The following is a 23,263-nucleotide window of genomic DNA, read 5'->3' on the forward strand; positions in this document are numbered from 1 at the left end:
TAAATCGCCTTTCCAATGAGTTAAAAAAAAACTTGTAACATGTTCCATTCTCTCTTTAGTTTCCGATAGTATATCTTAATATCTCACTTTCTGTGTGAGCCTTGTAAATAATGCAGTTCAGACACTTTCTATGCCTTTAAATAATGAAGTTTCTTTACTGCACAGACTTAAGTAATATTTAATAGCCTGCTTTTAGACCTTAATAACAATTCTTTTAGAAGTATTAATTAAGAAAATTTGAACATCGTAGTTTCTTTTCCTTAGGAGTGAGAATCTTCTGATGAAGCTATCGCTTCTTGGGCCAGATGTAGCAAAATAAAAAATTGCGACTCGCATTTTGCGAGTTGATGCGACTCGCAAAATGCGAGTCGCAATATGTAATGCAAGAAAAAAAAACGATCCGAAATAGCGACTCGCAGCCGGACTCGCAACGCAGTGTGCGAGTCCGCAGATAGCGAGGTCGCTTTTTGCGAGTGTACAAAAAACGAACTCGCAATTAGCGAGTAGGTGTCGCAAATTGCGATTACCTTGAAAATTGCTTACAGGTGCAGCAGAACACTCCAGAAACCACACCAGAACACTCTGGAAACACTTCCTGGCACATGATGATGACATCACAGCCAGGAAGTTTACAAATACACCTGGGAGGAGGGAGGACCACACCCTTTTATAACTGCCGGTTTTCACACAGCACAAACAGCAGCTGCCATGGAGGGAACCCCAAGAAAGAGGAAGCTCAAATTTTCTGAGAGGGAGCTGGAGGTGCTGGCAGAGGAATGCTGTCAGCTCTATGATGACTTGTTTGGGAGAGCAGCCCACAATGTTCCTGAGGCCACAAAAAAACAACTCTGGCAGGACATTCAGGACAAGATCAATTCCCTGGGGGTGAGCCATAGGACCATCGAGGACATCAAGAAGAGGTGGTATGACCTCCGCTCCCGGACCAAGGAGAGGGTGGCTGAAAGGCTCCGGGAGATGAGAGGCACAGGAGGGGGACCATCGTCTGTGCCACCACCCACACCCCTGGAAGAAAGGGTGGAAGAAACATTGGAGCAGGAGGCAGTGTCTGGATTTGGGGACCTGGACACCTCAGAGCCCAGCACATCAACCGGTGAGTACCATGTGATATGCCTGTACCCCTATAAATGCCATACCCCCACCCACCATGTACACAGGTGCATCCACAACCAAAATAGCTCCATTTCAGTGTAGCAAATGCCAGAATGATGCATTATGGGAAATGTAGTCAAGTAGGCAGTTCATGGGCAAATGTTTATTAGGAAGTGTGCAATAGATAGTAGACACTGACAGTCTGTTCCCCATGTCCCACAGGTCTCCAGCAAGACACCACCAACACCCCAAGCACCCAGGCCCATGAGAACACCCCAGGACCCGCCAGCACCTCCACCTGCACGGTCAGCAGCATCCCTGCAGTAGCCACACCTGCTGCAACAATTCCGCAAGAGGCTGCCCCAGCAACAGGCAGGGAGGAGACAGGTGGAAGCACAGGGCAGCCACCGCTGCGCAGGCATCGCAGGTCAAGACCATCTGGGCTGCAGTCTGCATCCGGGCTACTTCCTCCAACCACCAGTGAGGCACATCTGCTGCGTGGTCAGCGCCTGCAGAACAGAATTTTGGGCAGAATTAGTGGTGTGCTGCACCGCTTTGTGCGAAACAACCATGCCAGCATGCAGCACCTCAACACACGTATGGACATGATCTGCCGGAACACTGGGGACCTTGCCCTTGCCATGAGGGAACTGGTGGGAGGACTGCTGGCCCAGGCAGAGGGTGGGCGCCGCAGAGATCGGCAGATAATGCACAGACTGGACAGGATGGCCACATCCATCGACAGGCTCGCCATGAATACCACAGGCCTGTCGAGGAGGACAGTTGGGCTGCAAGTGGAGATGGGCCATTTCACTGGGGATGTGGCTAGGGGCCTGGGACGTCTCACCCACATCATCGAACTGATGGAGACACGGGAAATGTCGAGGGCCACAGGGGAAACACCCCAAGACAGTGAGGAGGGCTCAACAGTGAGCAGTGTCTCTGTCACTGACAGCAGGGTGCTCAGGAGTGGTAGGCAGAGCACCACGGAAGCAGCAGGGACCAGCCAGGCTGGCAGGAGGGGCAGAAGATCGTAGAGATCACCCAGGACCATTAAATGTGGCACATGGCGTTAATGTGCCACATGACTGGTTGGCATTTTCCTGCCCATGGACAATCTCTACTTGTAAATAGTTTCTTTATTACACTAATTAAACAGTTATTTTTGTTCCACTTAACAAATGGAGTTTTTGGTTAATAGGTGAGTATGGTGGGAGTTGACACGTACCGTCCAAAATATTGTGTTGCAATGTGGTCCCGTCTCAGTCTGCCTTGATTAGCAATACACTGATCCCCATGATGGCGATGTGGTTGTTCTTGCTCTTCATCATCAGGATCTGGGTCTGCAGGGGTGAGAGGTAGCCCACGTCGGGTGGCTATGTTGTGGAGGATGGCGCATGCGACCACAATTTTGAATGCGGTAATGGGGGTGTATTGGAGGGCACCTCCACTGCGGTGGAGGCATCTGAATCTTGCCTTCAGGAGTCCGAAGGTGCGCTCTATCAGGTTCCTGGTCCTCTTATGTGCACTGTTGTATTGTCTCTCTGATTCAGTGCTGGGTGTTAAAAACGGAGTCATGATCCAAGGCCTGAGAGCATATGCACTGTCACCTGTTGGGCACAAAAGTACACGGTTAGGAAGTCCAGATTGTCGTGCAAAGTGACCTGTGTGTATGTCTGCAAGTGTCTGTGGCTCTACCTAGGAGGTAACCGTCTCCGAATTCCCCACGTTCCAGGCGTTGATGTATCCCACTATGCCTAAAAATGTATGAGTCATGGGTACTGCCTGGAAACTTAGCTACAATGTCGGTGATTACATAATGGGCGTCACAAACAACCTGTATATTGAGTGAGTGTTTACACTTTCTGTTGCGGAAAATGTGTTCCAGATTTGCAGGGGGGCATATTTGAATGTGTGTCCCATCTACACATCCTATGACATGGGGAAAGTGGGCAATGCGGTAAAAGTCCAGCTTGGTGCTGTTCATTTCTGCCTCATTCCTTGGTAAGTATATGAAGTGAGACATGTGCGTGACTAAGGCATCTAGGAAGGCCCTGAGGAACCTTGACACTGCACTTTGGGATACCCCACCTGCCACAGCAATGACCCCCTGATAGCTCCCTGAGGCCAAGAGGTGCAGTGGGCATAGTACTTGCACATGCGTAGGGATGGCGCAGCCACGCAGAGTCTGGTGTTCTAGCTGTGGTTTGAGTAAATCTATTAATTCTAGTATGGCTGCGCTGCTAAGGCAGTATTTGTCATAGATCTCCTCTTCAGTTTGCTGAAAAAGAGTCTGCCTGGTTCTATATATCTTCTCCTATCTGTGGCCCCTCCTCCTCCTCTGCTGGGCTGCGTGGACTCTCCTCCTCACTGCTATCAGGTATATCTCCGCCATCTTGAGTAACCCAGATGCCTTCTGGGTCTCCTTTTATACTTTGGTAATGGTTACCACCTGCTCTGAGTTAGTGGTAAATGGGACATGCAAACTGGGCTTTTTGCGACTAGTCGCAATTTGCGAGTTGCAATTGCATATGGTTTGCGACTCGCTAATTGCGACTTGGTATTTGCGGGTCGCAAAATGGGGTCGCAACGGATGCGACTCGCAAACGGGTCCCATCGCTTTTTGCGAGTCGGAAATGGGCTTTTTGCATCCCATTTCCGATTTTGCACTGTTGCAAATTTTGATTCTGCCCGTTTGCGAGTCGCAAACCTTTGCTACATCTGGCCCCTTGTCCTTTGCTCAGAATGGAATGAAAACTGCAACCTGAAAACCCTTCAATTTATTTATGGCAAACATTGGTTTGCCCTTCATAGACTCTACCACGTATCTCCCCCTCACACATAGAATGTACATCTGATCTCCCACCCACTGTGGCAACGTCAAACATCGAGAATCCCATATCGCACCTTTTCTGCACCACAGGCTTGGGCTAAACTGTAGACCCACAACTGCAATTAGTGATTTAGGTGGGAGTACACACGAACTCAAAGATCCCTAAGTCGTACACAATTATCCACAGCCCTGCAGGGACAGAGCTAGTCACTTGTCCTACAGGAACTGTCTGTCACACCAGCTTCGTCCATGCACAATACAGAGTCCTCTTGTTCCATAGCATTGATAATGTTTCTTCTTCCATGGGTACCTCTACCATCGCACCTAGTAATGCGCTTAAAGGAGCACTGCATTTTAGATACACACACACATGTTGGCAAGACCTAACGTCTAGGGCCACTCCCTTACACTGCAATGGATCAGTTCTGTACACATTCATTGATGTGTAATAATGTTCATAATGTGGGACACATTCAGGGGAGTGGCTATCGACAGTGCAATAGGTTCATTCATGTGTTTATGGCGGCTATTAGGGGTTCAATACATCCAAATTATGGCCGTATTTGACTATCTAACCACAAGGTCGCAGGGCATGTTCCTTGCTTGACCGGAGCCTATGCCACCTTTTCTCTACCATGGATCAACTTGTAAAACATGAGCCAACTTTTGGTGTAGAACGAGAAAGGTTAGAGCCAGAAGAATCATGAATTACTTCTGCAATCCTAAAGGTAAGACATTGAATTATTTGAAAAAGAACAATACACATATTCTACAAAGGAAACATCCTGAACAACTAGGTCTAAACCACTACTTGCCTGAACCACTACTGCTAAACAACTAAAACGTCTCTACAACTAAGTACTGAACAACTACTGTCTAAACAACAATTGTGCCTGAATAACAATTGCCTGAACAACTAATTTTAAGGTAAGGTTTTCTTTTTGGTTTTTATGATTTATTAGTTGTTTAGAATATATATATATATTCGTTGTTCAGGCAATTGTTATTCAGGCACAATTGTTGTTTAGACAGTAGTTGTTCAGTACTTAGTTGTAGAGACTTTTTAGTTGTTTAGCAGTAGTGGTTTAGGGTATAGTTGTTTAGGACCTAGTTGTTCTGTAACATATTCATTCTACAACTGCCTCTCATTTTCTGAAACCAGAGGATAATGGCAGTTTTCAAACCCAGAAGGAGAAAAGTGATGCTGGTCCATTTGTAAAATCTTATCCCACCTAACATTGCCATCACATCAAGGTCTATCTGGCCTCCTATAATTTCCATTTGAACAGTTCTGTCATTTCTTCCATCACTAGCAATGGACCATCTTTCTTCAAAACCTATGCCATTTCCACAAACATCTCTAACACCTAAACCCTTCCTCTTCTCTGAACCATAACCAATCATTTTTGGTCACTTGTCATTATATTCACCATTCTAAGACAAATTGTAGTCTTTAATTCAGACCATCTATGCCCCAATATTTAATAAAAGCAGTATTTTAACAATTTGTAATGCTTTTGCATGAATTGTATCGTTCTTCAGGAAATTAGAAATATAAAATATTTACCCAAGTAAATAACGCACTATTGGTACAGTATCTTTATCTTGTAGGACACAAAACAAACATAATGAAACTGGTCTTGTTCTGATGCTCAATAACAGATGTTAATACTTTGCTGCAGACCTACCTCACCTCGCGATTCCTAAAGCGGTGCCACCTGTTTTCTTAACGGGTCTTATTAATCATTAAACGAGGGCAAGTAGCTAAAACAGTGCATTGGAATTGACTGGTGACCTGATTTATGAGGAGGAATGATATTTTAAAATCAGACTTGATTTCCTCATAAATAGACAAGTAAAAGAAGTGAAGAAGTCAGAGGATATATTTATCGGACTCCCATCGTACTAGTTCTGAAGAAGACCCATCGTGGATCTGGGATTTGGCCCAAGATATAGGTGGTCATTACAACCCTGGCGGACGGAGTTAAAGCGGCGGTAAGACCGCCAACAGGCCAGCAGTAACATTTTTGCAACTACGACCGTGGCGGAAACAGCCAACAAAGACAGCCACTTTAACACTCCGACCGCCATGGCGGTACAAACAAACAGCGCAGCGGTCACCGCCAACAGACAGGCTGAAGACAATGTACCGCCCACACTATTATGACAGGCCAATCAGCCACCTTTTCCGGGGCGGATTCACCGCGGATAAAAACACGGCGGAAACAGGAATTTCGAAGGGAAAACGCTCACCTCTACACACCCCACAAGGAACGAAGACACCATGGACCCGGAACTCCAAATTCTACCTGCGATAGTCTTCCTGCTCCTCTACCAGGAGCACGAACGTCGGCGGCGAAGACCACGGTGAGTACTGCACCTACGACACAGGGGAGGGGGGAGGGAAAAAACAGGGACATACACACGCGACACCCCCACCCTCACCCACTACAACACACACACTAATGCATATTGATACATCACAGTTACACCCCTCAACCCCTCCGGAAGAATGCAAAGACAATAGAAAATGAGTGTAATCATTGTGATATATTCAAATCAAGTTGGCAAAAATATATATATATACACCATTTACAAAATATATACCAAGCATAGTAGTCCAGGTAGTGCTCCAATTAAGTCAGTGGAACACTGGGCCCACACGGTATGGGCGAGGCCCACACAAGATTCCCGACCATGACGGAGAGAACACTGCAGGGACATCAGACAGCAACTAAACAGGCACCTCTGGGGCAGGGAAAGGGGGGGCACCTCAGCCGCTTGAGTGCACAGCGCAAAATCCACGAGGGGGCCACATGCCCACTGTTAGATCCTGGGGAGTGCAAAGCCACAGTCTCTCAAGTCTCTACAGTGGGTGGCTTGCCCACTGTTCCATCCTGGGGAGTGCAAAGCCACAGTCTCTCAAGTCTCTACAGTGGGTGGTCTGCCCACTGTTCCATCCTGGGGCGTGCAAAGCCACAGTCTCCCAGGTCTCTTCAGTGGGTGGGCTGCCCACTGTTCCATCCTGGGGAGTGCAAAGCCACAGTCTCTCAAGTCTCTACAGTGGGTGGTCTGCCCACTGTTCCATCTTGGGGAGTGCAAAGCCACAGTCTCTCAAGTGGATAACAGTCTCCACTGGTTCTGGAGGGGGCCTTGTGCCCAGAGTGCTTCATCTTGCTAAGGACAGATGTAGTGGATGTATCTCTCCCCTGGCTCTGGAGGGGGCCTTGTGCCCAGAGTGCTTCATCCTGCTAAGGACAGAGGTAGTGGATGTATCTCTCCATTGGTTCTGGAGGGGGCCCTGTGCCCAGAGTGCTTCATCCTGCTAAGGACAGAGGTAGTGGATGGATCTCTCCACTGGTTCTGGAGGGGGCCCTGTGCCCAGAGTGCTTCATCCTGCTAAGGACAGAGGTAGTGGATAGATCTCTCCACTGGATCTGGAGGGGGCATGGTGCCCAGAGTGCTTCATTCTGCCCGTGACGGACTCAGTAGCGTCAGTGCCCTTGGCGCTAATGGGCCAGCGGTGATTGAGGCGGCGGTGCCCTGTTCAGCGGTGCTTGAGGCGGCGGTGCCCTGTTCAGCGGTGCTTGAGGCGGCGGTGCCCTGTTCAGCGGTGCTTGAGACGGCGGTGCCCTGTTCAGCGGTGCTTGAGTCGGCGGTGCCCTGTTCAGCAGTGCTTGAGGCGGCGGTGCCCTGTTCAGTGGTGCTTGAGACGGCGGTCTCCATTGCAGGGACTCAGCTGCTGGTGGTCCTTCAAGGCCCAGCGGGGCTTTTGCTGGCGATCCTTCATGGCCCAGCGGGGCTTTTGCTGGCGGTCCTTCGTGGCCCAGCGGGGCTTGTGCTGGCGGTGGCCTCCTGGGCAGCTGGGCTTGCGCTGGCGGTGGAATCCTGGGCAGCTGGGCTGGTGCTGGTGGTGGCCTTGTGGGCAGCTGGGCTGGTGCTGGCGGTGGCCTCCTGGGCAGCTGGGCTTGTGCTGGCAGTGGCCTCCTGGGCAGCTGGCCTTGTGATGGTGGTGGCCTCCTGGGCAGCTGGGCTTGTGCTGGCGGTGGCCTCCTGGGCAGCTGGGCTGGTGCTGGCGGTGGCCTCCTGGGCAGCTGGGCTTGTGGGCTTGTGCTGGCGGTGGCCTCCTGGGCAGCAGGGATGATGGGGTTCTTCTCCGCCGTGCTGCTCTTCCCAGACTTGGCGGGTTTCTTGTGGCCCTTCCCCACCTTGGAAGGTGTCACAGCTGACTCCACACTCCCTCCGGGACCCCTGGGAGCAGCTTTGGTGGCTGGAGTCTTCCCCCTCTCCCGCCGGGCACTGGCCAACTTCTGATGCTTTACAGGTGGGGGACTGTCTGTGCTGTGGCTCTGTGCCACACTGGCTGCCCTGGTGGCCGGTGCACTGCATATTCCTGTGACTACAGGTACCACTGGTCCCGGAGATGTTGTGGCTGAGGTGCTAGTTCGGGACCTATGAGACAGACAGGGTGAGGGAGGTGTGGGAAAGAGGTAAAGGTTGGACAGGAAAAGTTTTTTTGACACACTGGGACGGATAGCTGGAGGGGGTTTGGGAGTGGAGGAAGAGGTTGTGGTTGTAGGAGGGGGACGTGTGAATGGTAGTGGGGGTGGTGACTGCACATGAGCGGGGTGTGGTGATGGGTGTGCTGGAGAGGGACGTAGTGGCTGTAGAGGTAGTGCATGCAGGTGTGAGTGTTGACAAGACAGGGAGTGAGGAGGGAGAAGAGGAGGAGGGGGACACAGTGGGGGCAGTGGATGTTGGTGTGTCTGTATGTGTGTGATGCTTGCGTGAGTGCCTGTGGGATGTGTGGTGCTTATGTTTGCCTGAGCTTCCCTTGTGTGTTGAGGTGCGTGCATGCTGGTCTGTAGGTGTGCTTGGGATAGGCTGAGGTACAGGGGATTGGGTCGGGTGGAGGAAGTTGGAGGGGGAGGCTAGACACAGGGACAATGGCTGCCATCAGTGCTGAGGCCAGAGTCTGAAAAGCTCGCTGAAGGGCCGCCTGACCAGAATGAATGCCCTCCAGGAATGCATTTGTTTGTTGCAACTGCCTTTCTACACCCTGGATGGCATTCAAAATGGTAGACTGCCCAACAGTGAGGGACCTGAAGAGGTCAATGGCCTCCTCACTGAGGGCAGCAGGGGTGACTGGGGCAGGGCCTGAGGTGCCTGCGGCGAAGGTGATGCCCACCCTCCTGGGTGAGCGGGCACGGGGTGAAGGCTGAGGGGCTGCTGGGAGGGCGGTGCTGGAAGGTGGGGTGGCGGCTGTACCTGTAGATGGGGGGGGCACAGATGTTGCCGCCACCAAAAGGGAGCTCCCATCAGAGGACGAGTCCGTGTCACTGGTCTCAGCTCCTGTCCCTGCCGTGGAGCTCCCCTCCGTCCCACTGGTGAACTCCGAGTCCGTAGTGTGGCCCTCCATGGCCATGTGGGATGCAGCTCCCTCGTGCTCCAGTGCCACTGCTCCTCCGCCTGGTGATGCTAATGCACACAAGAACAGGGAGACCACAAAAAGGGGGGGACGACAGAAGAAAGACATGTTGAGTGCATGCATTACCGCTACCGATGGCGGACACGACAGACACAGAAGCCCCCTGCACTACGCCGCGCTCTTGGGCTCCACTGTTCAATTCCTGGGAAATGGCCTACAAGGCAAAGGACGACATCTGCACACATAGATGACACAGGGGCATGACTAGGTGTACTTGGCACTCTACAGAGGTGGGCTGGGGTGCCACATGGCCTGCCTTACGGAGGGACCTTGCCTACGGAACTCGCCCTGGCCTAGGGAAACCCACAGCCCACCTCCCCCACCCAGACCCCTACACTGCACGCAAAGTCAGCAGAATGCGAGTGTACTCACCCCCTTGTGTCTGCTGTGATGCCCTCAAGCGCCCATCCAACTCCGGGTACGCCACCGCCAGGATCCTAAACATCAGGGGGGTCATGGTGCGACGGGCACCCCTCCCACGTTGGGAGGCCATCCCTAGCTGAGCCTCTGCTGTCTTCTTGCTCCAGCGGCGAATGTCCTCCCATCTTTTCCGGCAGTGGGTGCTCCGTCTGTGGTAGACCCCCAGGGTCCGGACGTCTTTGGCGATGGCACGCTAAATATCTTTTTTCTGGTGGGCGCTGACCTACATGATTTGTACAGGGGGAAGAGAAAGTAATTACCAACTGCACCGTCAAAGTGATTGGCCCCCATCCCTACCCTTGCCATGTGGCACATGAACTCACCGTTGTTTCATGCACGCCGCACTCTCCCCCCTTCCTTCTTACATCCACCCCTCTCCACACAGGCATAGCCCATACAGCATGCTCCCAGTGTACTTACCTGTTTGTCTGGAGGACCGTAGCGTAGCGTGTACTGGGGGAGGACCCCATCCACGAGTTTCTCCAACTCCTCCGATGTGAAGGCAGGGGCCCTTTCCCCAGACACTCGAGCCATTGTCTCTTCCAGACCGAGGTCACAGCAGCACTTGCAGTGTAGGTCCTCTCCTGTCAAAGATCAGGTATCGAGTGATTGAACAGATAGAAAATGGCTGTCACGTCCGCGGCGGTGCGTACCGTCACCGCCGGTGTACATCGTCATTGGCTCCTGTGACCCATACGGTCCAATGTTAACCAATGCAGCATTGCGCCGCGGTCTTCAACCGCCTACCGCGATGGTGTACAACGCCAGCACAGTTACCTCACATCCCATTGTCCCACTTTACAGGTCAGGCAGCCGCCATTTCAGGGGCACACATGGCTTCATTTTCAACTGCGTCACACATACCTAGGCCTAGACTCAACACACATACAGGTCACTTTTTCTGTATGAATGGTGTTCTGTGTAAGCTGTGGGTACGTACCTCTGACTTGTTTGACTCTGTGCCCCCTGTTGTCCTTCATAGGCACCGTCCACTGGGACATGTGAGGAGATGGCGGCATCCTCCGGTGTACCGACCGTTGGTGGACCTGTCGACAATGGAGGAAAGACACATGATAATCACATACAGGCTTGACCGTGCAACAATCCAGGAACTGTGTGCCCAGTTGGAGCCAGACCTGATGTCAGCTATCCGCCATCCCACAGGAATCCCTCCTCAATGAGGCCCATGGGCGGACTAGGAGGGTGATCGAACGCACCTTCGGCCTCCTGAAGGCGAGGTTCAGGTGCCTCCATATGACAGGTGGATCCCTATTCTACTCACCAAAGAAGGTGTGCCAGATCATCGTGGCCTCCTGTATGCTTCACAACTTGGCTTTGCGACGACAGGTGCCCTTTCTGCAGGAGGATGGTACAGATGGCGGTGTTGTTGCAGCTGTGGAGCCTGTGGCCAGTGAAGATGAGGAAGCAGAGGAAGAAGACATGGACAACAGGGACTCAGTGATCCAGCAATATTTCCAGTGAGACACAGGTAAGAATACAAACCTGCCTACTACATGTTCTTAAACACTACTACCTCTCTACTGCCTGTCTTTTTCGCCCAGTGTATGGTCACTGAGTTGTCACTTTCCCTTACGATTTCACAGATGTGGGTCCCACAATGTGACATCTGCTTTGATTCCTCATGGACTAGAGCTGTGTGACATAGGTATGTTGACATTCCAAATGAAAGAGCTTTTTGCCACAGTTATTGCTAATACAGTATTCCGAAATCACAGACAGACTCCAGATTGTTTTGTGCTTTAAGGGTGTTTATTTTAGTGCTCAAAATGGGAGGGGGTAGCAAAATGGTGAGGGGTGATGGCGGAGGAATGCCCATGGCAGAGTCCAGTCTATTAGTCTCACAGGTGCATTGCCCAAATGGGCATAGGAAGTGGAGCTTGGGCAGTTTAAGGATGGACAGGGTGACAAAGTGGGACAGTAGGATGACAATTAGGGTGGTCTCATTTCTTGGCGGGGGTCTTGGCATTGTTCTCTGTCTTTGTCCTGGATCTCAGGGACCGTTTGCGGGTTGGTTCTCCCTCTGCAGGGGGTGGGGTGCTGGTGTGGTGGTCCTGTGGCAATGCCTCCTGTCCACTAGTGCCGGCGGAGGTGGTGGGCAGTTCATCCTACAGACTACTGTCAGGGGCTCGTTGTAGTGCCACAGTGTCCCTCCTGGTGTTGAGTACTTCCTTCCGCACCCCTACGATGGTGCCCAGGGTGGAATTGATGGTTCTGAGTTCCTCCCTGAAGCCCATATACTGTTCCTCCTGCAGGCGCTGGGTCTCCTGAAATTTGACCAGTACCGTTGCCATTGTCTCCTGGGAGTGGTGGTATGCTCCCATGATGGAGGAGAGGCCCTCGTGGAGAGTGGGTTCCCTGGGCCTGTCTGCCCCCTGTCGCACAGCAGCCCTCCCAGTTCCCCTGTGTTCCTGGGCCTCCGTCCCCTGGACTGTGTGCCCACTACCACTGCCCCCAGGTCCCTGTTGTTGTTGGGGTGGTGGGTTAGCCTGGGTTCCCTGTAGTGGTGGACACACTGCTGATTGACGTGTCCTGGGGACTGAGGTATGGGCCCGCTGGGTGGGTGCTGTGCTGGTGTTTCCAGAGGGGGGAAGCTCTGTGGTGGCCTGTGACTGTGTCAGGGGGACCAACTGTCCTGAGGTCCCCGATGGGCCGGGCTGGTCATCTAGATCCAGTTGGACAGAGGTGCTGTCATCACTCTGGGGCTCTTCTGTTGGTGGTGTGGACATGTGTGGACCCTCCTGTCTGGTGACATTGGGTAGGGGTCCTGCAGGGGTATAAAGGCATGATTATTGCATCTGTGTGTGCCAAGGTGTGCAATGGGTGGGTGACCGTGTACCCCAGTGCTAGCATTCCTGTGTGGGACCTTGTGTGATGGTGGTTTAGGGGGGTGTATGGGTATGTGCAGTGGGCATGCTTTAGTGATGGGTGTCCATGCTTTGGTGTTTCATGCAGGGCATGGTGTTGGGATGTGTGGTTTGTGATAGTGGGACATTTGTGAGGAGTAGGAGTGATGGGGGTGAGGGCGAGGGTGGGGGTAGGTGATAGTATGCAGGTGGGTGGGGGATGAAGTAGTTAAAGGTTTGACTTACCAGAGTCCATTCCTCCACCTACTCCTGCGAGGCCCTCAGGATGCAGAATCGCCGAGACCTGCTCCTCCCATGTTGTTAGTTGTGGGGGAGGAGGTTGGGGTCCGCCGCCAGTCCGCTGAACCGCCAGGTAGTGTCTGGAGACCACGGAACGCATCTTCCCCCGTAGGTCGTTCCACCTCTTCCTGATGTCCTCCCGATTTCTTGGGTGCTGACCCACTGCGTTGACCCTGTCCACTATTCATCACCATAGCCCCATATTCCTAGCTATGGAGGTGTGCTGCACCTGTGATCCAAATAGCTGTGGCTCTACTCGGACGATTTCCTCCACCATGACCCTGAGCTCCTCCTCCGAGAACCTGGGGTGTCTTTGCCGTGCCATTGGGTGGTGTAGGTGATGTGTGGGGTGGTGTGTGTGTGGTGATAAGTGTGCTGATATGTCGTGGGGTGTTGTGTGAGGTGCGTGGAAGTTATGTGGGTGATGGTGTTGTGTGCCTGTGGATGCAAGTGTTGTTAATGGTGGTGTCTCTCTCTGGCTTTCGTTCGTGATTTGTTGTCGTACGGGTTTGTGGGTGATGTGGCTGTGTGTTTTATATTGTATTGAGTGTGTGGGAGTGGTGTGTGTATGTGTATCAGGTGTGTATTTGGAATTGTCCAATGTTGCAGTGTTTTGTAAGAGTGTGTGTATTTTGAGCGCGGGGTGTGTACCGCCAATGGAATACCTCGGTTGAAAGACCGCCACGTGGATTCGTGTGTCGTGATAGTGTGGGCGTATTTCTGTTGGCGTGATGGTGGAGGTTTTGTTTTCGCCAGTTTATCACTGTCCTTTGGTGTGGCGGACTTGTGTGGGTGTCTGACTTTTGGCGGATTCCGAACTGTGGGTCATAATAGCTGTGGCGGAATTCCGCGGCGGGGTGGTGGTGGTCTTTCGCACGGCGGTAAGCGGCATTTACCGCCAATGTCATAATGAGGGCCATAGAGGGGTCTAAACGTATTCGGATATATCATAGTCGGTATTGGTTTCTGCATAAGATCTTTGGATGATTGAAGGAATTGATTTAGACTCTCTGAGGATTTGGAATTGAGTTAATGCAGCAAACAAAAAAGAACCAACCGACTGCTTTTAATGTTTTTTGTATAGGTTTTTGATTCATTGGAATATGTATTATTCTTCTTTCTATCTATCACAAGCACTTTTTCTCACACTATCTGTCCTTTGGTGTGTTGTTTTATTAGATGAGCTGTCCGTATAGGATGAATATATTAAATTGATATTTATGTATAAGTAAATAAATGAATATATATATTTATATGAATAAATAGCTTTTTTGCTTTTACCTATGTTGTTTTATGATGTATAAATAATTTGTCGGTCTTTCCTCTTTAGGGCATTGTTGTATGTAATGGTTAATACTTCACAGCTGGAGACACCGATCAGAAACAAAGGTTCACACAAGATCTGCCTATAACACTGGAAAGGCCCAATAGACAGTTTTTATAAAGCAATTCTTGTTTCCGGTGCTGGTCCTTGCTGTGTAAAGGGTCTAGAAGGAGACAGGCGTAAACAGCCAATTTCCATACAAAACTCTGTGAAGGAGCGAAGAGCGTGGGCACAGATGCACGGAGAGACGGCAGCAGACTCGGTCCTTTGAGGCCGGGGCCAGAGGGGACTCATGGGAGAACAGCACAACGGGCGCTGATCCAGTGGGTCTGCGGTCACAAAAGCGGCATCAAATGCGGTCACAAAGGCCAGGGTGCAGTGATCAGGACGCGTGGAGAGTACGTACATAGAGCCAGGGAAGCGGCCTGAAGGAGCAGGGGAGCCAAAAGCAAATTAAAAAGCCGGGAGCTGTGAGCCTTGAAAGAGAAGCAAGCAGGAGCAGCCCCGTCCATTGGGCCTGAGAGGCCATGCCCCCCTACCTTTTGCCCCTCAAGAAGAGTGTCTGTCAGGCTGAGCAAAGGTCAGCCTGACAGACACTCTTCATGTTCAGGTCAGGCAGCCAGGAGCAGACATGTGCGATTTGCGCACACTCCTGGCTGCCTGAGCTGAACTTTGCTGGGCTGAAGAGGTCACAGCTCCTATGGGTGTGACCTCCTCGGCTCAGCAAAGGTGCCTCGAGGCCCTCCCCCGGGTGACGAGGAAAGCGTCACCCATTGACTTCGACCTGGGCGCTTCAGGTTTAAGACATGAAGTGCCCAGGGCGAGTGTCAATCAGTGACACCTCGTCACAGAGTGGGGTGGGGTCAGCAGTCTTACTGACCCCATCCTACTCTGTGACGAGGCTGGGACTGCTGCCTTCCCTCATTGGCTGACCTAAGGTCAGCCAGTGAGGAAAGGCACCAGTCCCAACCCTCCTGGGACCTCCGAGGCTGAAGAGGGGTGTGTGTGGCCTTTTTAAAGGAATGTTTGGTGCGTGCATGTATGTTTGAATGTTGATGAGTGTTGTTAATGGATGTGCCGGCGTGTAGGCGTGTGTGTGTGAAAGTGTGAATGTGATTTCCCCTATAGCCTGTGTGTTTGGTAAGGCAGTAAAGATGCCATATAAATTTGACTTCCTGCGGAATCCAGTGGAGGCAATATATTCAACCTCCAAGAACCAAACAGCTCTTCCCCAGCCTATTTCCCCAGTAAAGAACAACAATAGTTTAACATCCGACAGAGGAGAGAAAGGGGAAAAAATGGGATCTGTGGAGTTTTGTGAGTCGCCAAATGCCCTGGGTGTGTTCACTGTTCCCTCCACTCCAAAGGTAGAATCTTCCTAAAATAAATATGAGGTAAGTGGGGGTAGCTTGAATTACTATCTAGGAAGCCAAAATGGTCTAGAAATCAAGGAGGAGGGGCCAATAATCTCCCCGGGTATTCCAATTAAATCATCCATAGATAATACTTGGTGCTCAGTTACAGATCTGGAGTTACTTACCTTAAGATCGCCTCTTCCATTAACATCTCCCACTATGACAAACGGTCAATGCGAGAGTTGTACCCGGATTCCTCTAGAGGTGAACGTTACCATAAATAAGGTTTCTGGAGACCTACATACAATAACAAATAAATAACTTCAGGAAGGAGACGATCAATGTTGTAATTTATTCCCATTGATCTCCCCTCAAGCTTCAAAAAGTGTGATTTCCAGCCTAACAATGGTTAGCAGATGCACAGATAACGGGTGTCCATGTGTACCCCATATCTGCCCTGGTAAGTGCTACCTCAATGGCTCTAAAGAAGGGGGTTAATCCGAGCCTGTGAGTACATTTCAAGTAGCAAGGGCCAGTGAATTGAACAATCCCAAAAACTTCTCATCTCAAGATCAAAGAGCTTTAGAAGGCACAGTGTTGTCTCAAGCCCAAGGGCTGAATGTTCCAGGTCAAGATGCTCCAAGTCAGGGGGAGCATAGCAACCATTCAGAATCCACACATAATTCTTTAGGGTCCTCTGAACAAAGTAAAGTATGGGACATCTTTTGCAAGACATCACAATTGACTTTGGACGCTCTTATCAGTCTACAAAAATGGATGTACAGGTGGACCTTTGAAACATGACGGCTCAGTCGGTCTCTGGGATTGATCAAAAACTGGCAGACCTAACTACTCTGATTGAACAAGCTCAAACCTCTGCAGAATCAATTGAGCATGATTGTACTTGTGGTCCAATAGTTAGGAAGCTTGTAACTCTACTTGAGGTAATAACTGCATTAATGAACAATTTTAAAGCTAATCTTCCATTGGGGAAGATAATTAATGATGAGTTATAAAGGTGCTCTAAATGTAAACTAAGGGACACTGTCCAGAGGAAAGAGGGGGAACAGATGGGTTGGAAATATGGGGAAATGGAAAGAGAGAGTAACACTGTGAGAAGTATAAAAGAGGTTAAACAATGTTATGAAAATTAAAATGTCATAGAAATTCCATCAGAAGAGATAGTCTACATCCCGAAGGAATATCAAAACAGATCTCACAACCCTCCTCTGTTACCATTTCCTAGTCTTCTAATAGCCAAGTAGAAAAGTTGTTGAAAATGCCAGTTACCAAAAGACAAAGGAAAAAGGAAAGAAAAGCTACGAAAAGGTTGAAGGGGGCCCTTGGGGCAACCTGTGAAATTATGACTAACACAATAAACCTCTTGAATGCCGATTGACCCAAATTATTTGTAATCAGGCCGTGGTTCCAACTGAAGATCCTATCTCCCAATGGTCAGCTTTCTTGGACAAATTTGCAACTGACTATCTTTACGAAAACCATTATAAGTTTCATCAGTATAATGCATTGTGAAAAGCAAGAAATAGAGATAACATCAAATAACAACTGTTATCGCCCTAATGAGGAAAAAGAAAAATAGGCTATTAAGGCTTGAAAAAAAGAATCCAACCAATCCTTGCATTCAGAAAGAGCAAAACGATACAAATAGCTTATATAGGAAGCAGATGTGGAATGAAAGACCAAAGAAAAGGCAGGATTTTTGGGTAAAGGCCTTATCTCTAAGTTAAAAAAAAGAACTCCCAGGCATTTTGGAAAATGGTAAGCGATTTAAATAAACCCCCTACGATCCTGACTAGTTCAGATTTTTCTGAACCATCTTGGTATGATTTTCTAACTCATTATTTTAACCAAGCAAAAGATAGTAAAGAAGTGGTGTCAAGCCAAGGGGAGTTAATAAGGCTTCACAATCAGAGAACCACCAATACTTTTTTCAGCCTAAAGGTTAAAGAAGGAAATTACCACTTGTTTCCTGCTGCCCAGATTACTAGACTTATTAATAGGAGGAGGCAGGCTGGTGCTCCGGGTCCAAAAAGGGTCCCTAGTGCCCTATATAAAACAAACCCAGGTTTTTGGGCAGAGAAGTTGGCTGAGGTTTTTAAAAATGTACTGGAGTTTGATGTTGTTCCAAATTTGTCCAAGGGTGCAATCATCCACCCAATTTTTAAAGGTGGTACAAATTCCAATCCCAAGAATTATCGCTTAATCACCCTAACTGATTAGAATCCAAACATTATGTCTGCTCTCTTTTAGAGGATCTCAAGAGTTGGGCAAACAGTAACAACATCATTCCGGTCAATCAGACAGGTTTTATCAAAGGGCTGGGAACAGCATTTAATATTTTATCTCTTACCAATTTTATAGATAAATGTCCAAAAACAAACGTCCTTTGTACATATGTTTCATGGACTTCAAATCTGCATTTGATTTGGTTCAGTGTGGCCAGTTGTGGGCAAAATTAACCCAATGGGGCATACCAGCGTAGTTATTGAGAGGTATTCAGATCTTATACACTGACACTTGGATTAGGGTTTAAGTAGGGGACCGCTTGTTTTTATCAAGAAAAATTAAGACCTAACAGGGTCTCAAACAGGGGTTGTGTGTTTGCGCCTTATCTTTTTAACCTATTTGTATCCGATTTATCCACTATGTTAAATGGGGTAAATGCACACTTTCCTAAGATTGGGAAACTCTCTATTTCAAATTTGTTGTGTGCGGATGATGTAATAGTTTTAAGTCACACCAAAAAAGGATTACAGCGACTGATATTGAAATTAGTAAAATTCGCTGAACAAAATGGAATGGTTATAAATGAGAAGAAAATGAAGGCTATGGAAATAAGTAAAAAAAATACGTGAAAAGTATAAGTGGTATCTTCAAGGCCATGAACTTGAACAAGTAAAACACTATAGATACCAGGGGGTAATATTTGAAGAGAAGGGGTCTTTTACTCCCCAGAAAACTGACATACTGCGAAAAGGAAATGCTCTGTTGCTTGCCTTTTATAGCATGAAAAGATCATTAGATGGCCCTAGCTATCGCCCTCTGCTTCAAGTGATAACTGCTAAACTAGTCCCTAGCATCACCTATGGTAGTGAAGCTTTGAGGGGCAGAGATGAAGTTACCCTGAATAAGATAATTGGTAAAATCTTCAGAGCTCTCTTTCATCTTCCAGTAAATGCATCCTATGCCCAAATTAAGTTGGAGTTTGGGTATATGAATCAATTTAATAGCTAGACAGGATGCCTATATAAAAGTTTGAATAAAGGTTCAACAAGCAAAGGGGAGTGGGTTAAGTCAAGCACTCTGGCAGGAGCTGAGTTCAAACCCAAACTCTCCATCCCAGGTATATTTAGACCGAGCCTTAGACAATCAGGGGCCAACGTCTTTGTGGGACGAGAAGCTCTTTCTCAATACTTTTAAAAAAATTATCAATTGTATTATGAAGAAAAAGTCCTTGGTTATGGACAAGGGTCTTCTGGCTGACCGATTGCACTCCTGGGTTATAATAAATGAGTATAAAACGTTTAAACACCAGCGGTACCTAGAGTCAGGATGGTCAAAGAAGGTAAAAGATCTATTTATTAAATATCGATTTGGCCTTCTCCCAGGAAGTTCTGCTATCTCCCCGGGAACGTTCTAGTTCAAATTCCCCCTCTATTTCATGCAGGCGTTGATTTGAAAACCTTATACATTGGATCTGTATATGTCAAGGTTTAAAGCAAGATCGCAGAAGATATCTTAAGGAGGCTTTTAACCAGAGGAATATACATACATATAGGCAAGCAGTAATCGCCAGTTTTAAATAATCCAATATTATCTTAAATGCAAGACTAGCAAATTTTTTAAGCCAGGTTGCCAAAAAATGGATGTGCAAGGTAAGTCGAATTTTAGCGAGGGCACGGTATGGGGTGGTGGTCTTTTAGCATGTTAATCGATATTGTATACATTTACATTGGTGAAATACCTGGACCTAAATCAAAGTTATTAATTATGAGTACTTCTTACAAACAATATTAGAGGTTAAGATTCATGTGTAGAGGTCAAGTAAAGCTAACTTACATTTATATTTATGAAATGATTTTGCACTGGAAAAAGTTTTAAGTGTTTTTTATATGGATATTATTTAGAACCTGGTACTGTACTGCAAAAAATATTTTTTATGTGATTCTATGGTATTTTATGAAATGTGTATTGTGAATTTTATCTTAAAAGGGATGGTGTAAAAGTTTTTATAAACTATTACGCCCTTTAATCAATAAATCAAATCATATAAAGCCATTGTTAGGGCATGACAGAGGCCAAGTACGTAGCTGTAGGGAACAGTACAAGGGTCTATTAGAAGGTTCACATTCCAAATAGGTAATCACAGACGTCATTTAGGGATTGATAGGGTCGCAAATGCAACCCCTGGCTTTTCCCTTGTGAACACTGTTAGTGCTCCTGTGACCCCTGGCCTTAGAGCTTGTTAAAGAACTGCTGGGATCACAGGATAACAGGGCTCTCATTGGCTTTTAAAACTCAATTTAGCAGCAGAGAATGGGAAGTTAGGCTGGCATAAACAACACTGCAATGAAACAATGCTGCCTCCATTCATAAACTGGTGGCTCTGGTCTGAGGCCTGAGCAGTCTTTGCAGCATTTTGTGATGGCAGCACCATATGCTTAAACAGAAAATAGGAAAAAACTACTTGCAGCATAATTATTTATTGATGTTGCTTGAGCGGGCCAGGCAAAAAGGCATCTGAATGTAAATTTGGGTATCTTTGGACTTTTGCAGTGGTGAGGAAAATAAGGTAGAAATAAAAGAGATGAAAGACGACTGGGTAAAGAAGAGAAATTAGAAGGAGGGAAGAAGACACGTTAGACACAGGTGAGTCATACAGAGGAAATTATTTGTGCGTTAGTGTGAGAGGGAGATAGAGAGAGTGAAAGGGAGAGAAAACAGCTAAGATAGATGAGGAGACAGATGTTTGAAGACATAGGTGAGAGAAACAGATGGGAGAGGTGATGAAGAGGGAGACAGACTCAAAAGGGACTGCAGAAAGCCAGAGACAGGAAGACACATGAGAAACGAGACAGACGTTCTCATCAGAAAGACGCCATTAAGTGAGGCAATAAAGAGACAATTTTGAAAGAGACGTCAGAGAGAAAGGTGAAAAAGAAACATCTACAAGAAGGAGGGATAGATGAGAGGCAGGTAAGAATGAGATTGAGAGCAGGAAACAGGAAACAGGTGAAAGACAAGTGATAAAGAGAGAATGGTTAAAGAGAGCTCAGGAAGAGTAAGAAGACAAAGAGAGAGAGAGAGGAGACAGGTGATAGAGGCATGTAAAAAAGAGGCAAATAGAATAGATAGATAGAAAGAAAGAAAGACCTGAGAGGAGGTGGAATGCACACCTGGATTGCAGTTAGGGGTCATAAATCGTCACAGCTATGGGTCTGGCTTGCCTGCCCCTGGCAACCACAGGCACTGTTTTTGCAACCCTGGCCTCAAAGATGGCACCATCAATGCCAAGGACAAATCAGGAACACCATTTGTGAACATTTGGTCTACTCAGGCAGGATTACGGTGTCTTACCAGACCGGTTCATTCTCCATGGCCAATTACTGGCTGTGTTCCATCGTCTCTGGTGCACAATGGATGGTGACCCATGCCATCATACAAACTCTATATACCATGGGTACTGGGTGCCACTTAGTCACATGGCTCTACAAGGCTACCAGGGAGCAGCTAGGGGCATCTTTAGTATCTGTTAGAACAACATGGGAGGAAGACCTTGCTTGTCCATTACACGACTCCAAGTGGAATACAGCATTGGAGTCCCCACAATGAGTCTCTCGCAAAGCGAGATTGAAAAACATACAATACACTATACTCAAGAAAGTATATCTGACACCCCTTACACTGAACCAAATGTAATGGGAAGCACATCTTACATGCTCCAGATGTCACTCCAACAATGCTTACTTACAACATATGCTCTAGTCCTGTTCCACCCTAGCACAATACATGACACTCTTGCCACTGTCACCAAACTTCCCAACCCGAACACATGGGTGGCAACTGCCTTTAGAATCTACAATGGGGGAGAGATCATAAAGTATGAATCAGAATTGCAAACTTGGCACTATTGTCAGCCAAGCATACCCTCACACTGCTCGGGCGGGCCGACCAGCCCCCCATGGTAAGCTGAGAATGATAACCTGCACGAGGAGGAGGTTTAACACCTCTGTAAGAGACCCTTAGCAGGGGTCTGGGATCCCATGTTCACACAATTTCAAGAACTGGTGCGCAAGGATGCCCCCACCATTTGATGAATGGTGCCCAAGTAGGCCACGGGACTGGCAGTGAGCCGGGGCACCAATTGGGAGCTGCAGGCGATGCTACCCTGACTTTCCCATTTGTACACTGTCCACCCATAAAATATTAACACAATTCTCGCTCATGCTGCTATTTAGTTGCCTTCTCCTCTACAGTTCACAGAGGTTTACAGTCACAGAAACATAGCTCTACCCTACCATGGTAACACTTCCAGCCCATAGAGATCATACAAAGCAAACAGCCACCCAGAATAGGATTTACCACTCCTCTTTGCCACTTAGGTACCGGGCCATCCATCTACTATTGTGTAGAACACGCATCGAGAATGGACAAAATGTATCAATATCTTGCCAGTTGGTCTTGTTTGTCTCATGTGAGAATTTAATGATGTAACAAAAACCTCAAAAAAAAGAGTTAAAAAAACAATGCCAAGAACAAAGAGGCATCTCATATTTTTATGCATTTAGGCTCTATCTTCATTGTTTTCTGCCTAGTTTAATTATATTAATAATGAATAATATATCATTCACTATTATTCAATGGAGCACCGGGAACCGTAACAGTCATTCACTGACAGCTGAGGTAAGCAAAACAAAATGCTTTTAAATGTGGTTTGTCCTTGCATGCGGGTAAGAGTGTTTGTGTAAGAGAGATTGTCTGTATTCGTATGCATGTGTGTGAGAGTGAGTGAAAGGCAGTGAGTAAAAATGAATGAGACTGTATCAGTCATTGAATGTGATTGTGTCAGAATGAATGAGAATGAGGGAGTGAGTGAAATAATTATTGGAAGTGAGTGAGAATGAGTAAAATGATTGTGAATAGCGTTACAGAGTGTGAGGGAATGAGAATGAATAACCGAGTAACAGTGACTGAATATAACTGTCAGTGGGAATAAGAGGGAATGAGAATGAGTGAGTGAGACTAAGAGTGAGAAAGTATGAGTGAGTCAGACTAAGAGTGAGTGAGTGTGAACTACTGAGAATCAGTGAGAGTGCGTGAATGTGAGTGTAAGTGAGAATGTGTTTTATGCTTGCAAGACTGCAGGTAACTGATGCAAGGAAAGTCTCTGAGGTGATGCTGCAGAATAAATTTCAATAAGTACCATAAACCGAAAATGTCTAAGATGTTCTTGAAGTAACACCCCAGCACACCTATGACTCTGCGTCACCACAGAAACTCTATAATGAATAACAACAATTTACTTCTACTACTCATCAACTTTCAGGT

The 23,263-nt window shown here is 47.9% G+C and overlaps 1 protein-coding gene across 1 annotated transcript in view; it reads left to right on the forward strand.

Annotated features, from left to right (window-relative positions):
- Window positions 1–23,263, forward strand: part of LOC138267258 (extracellular calcium-sensing receptor-like) — a 58,190-nt gene that overhangs the window by 11,903 nt on the left and 23,024 nt on the right. The window lies entirely within an intron of this gene.

Source organism: Pleurodeles waltl, chromosome 12 (genome assembly GCF_031143425.1).
Source record: "Pleurodeles waltl isolate 20211129_DDA chromosome 12, aPleWal1.hap1.20221129, whole genome shotgun sequence".
Taxonomy (NCBI): Eukaryota; Metazoa; Chordata; class Amphibia; order Caudata; family Salamandridae; genus Pleurodeles; species Pleurodeles waltl.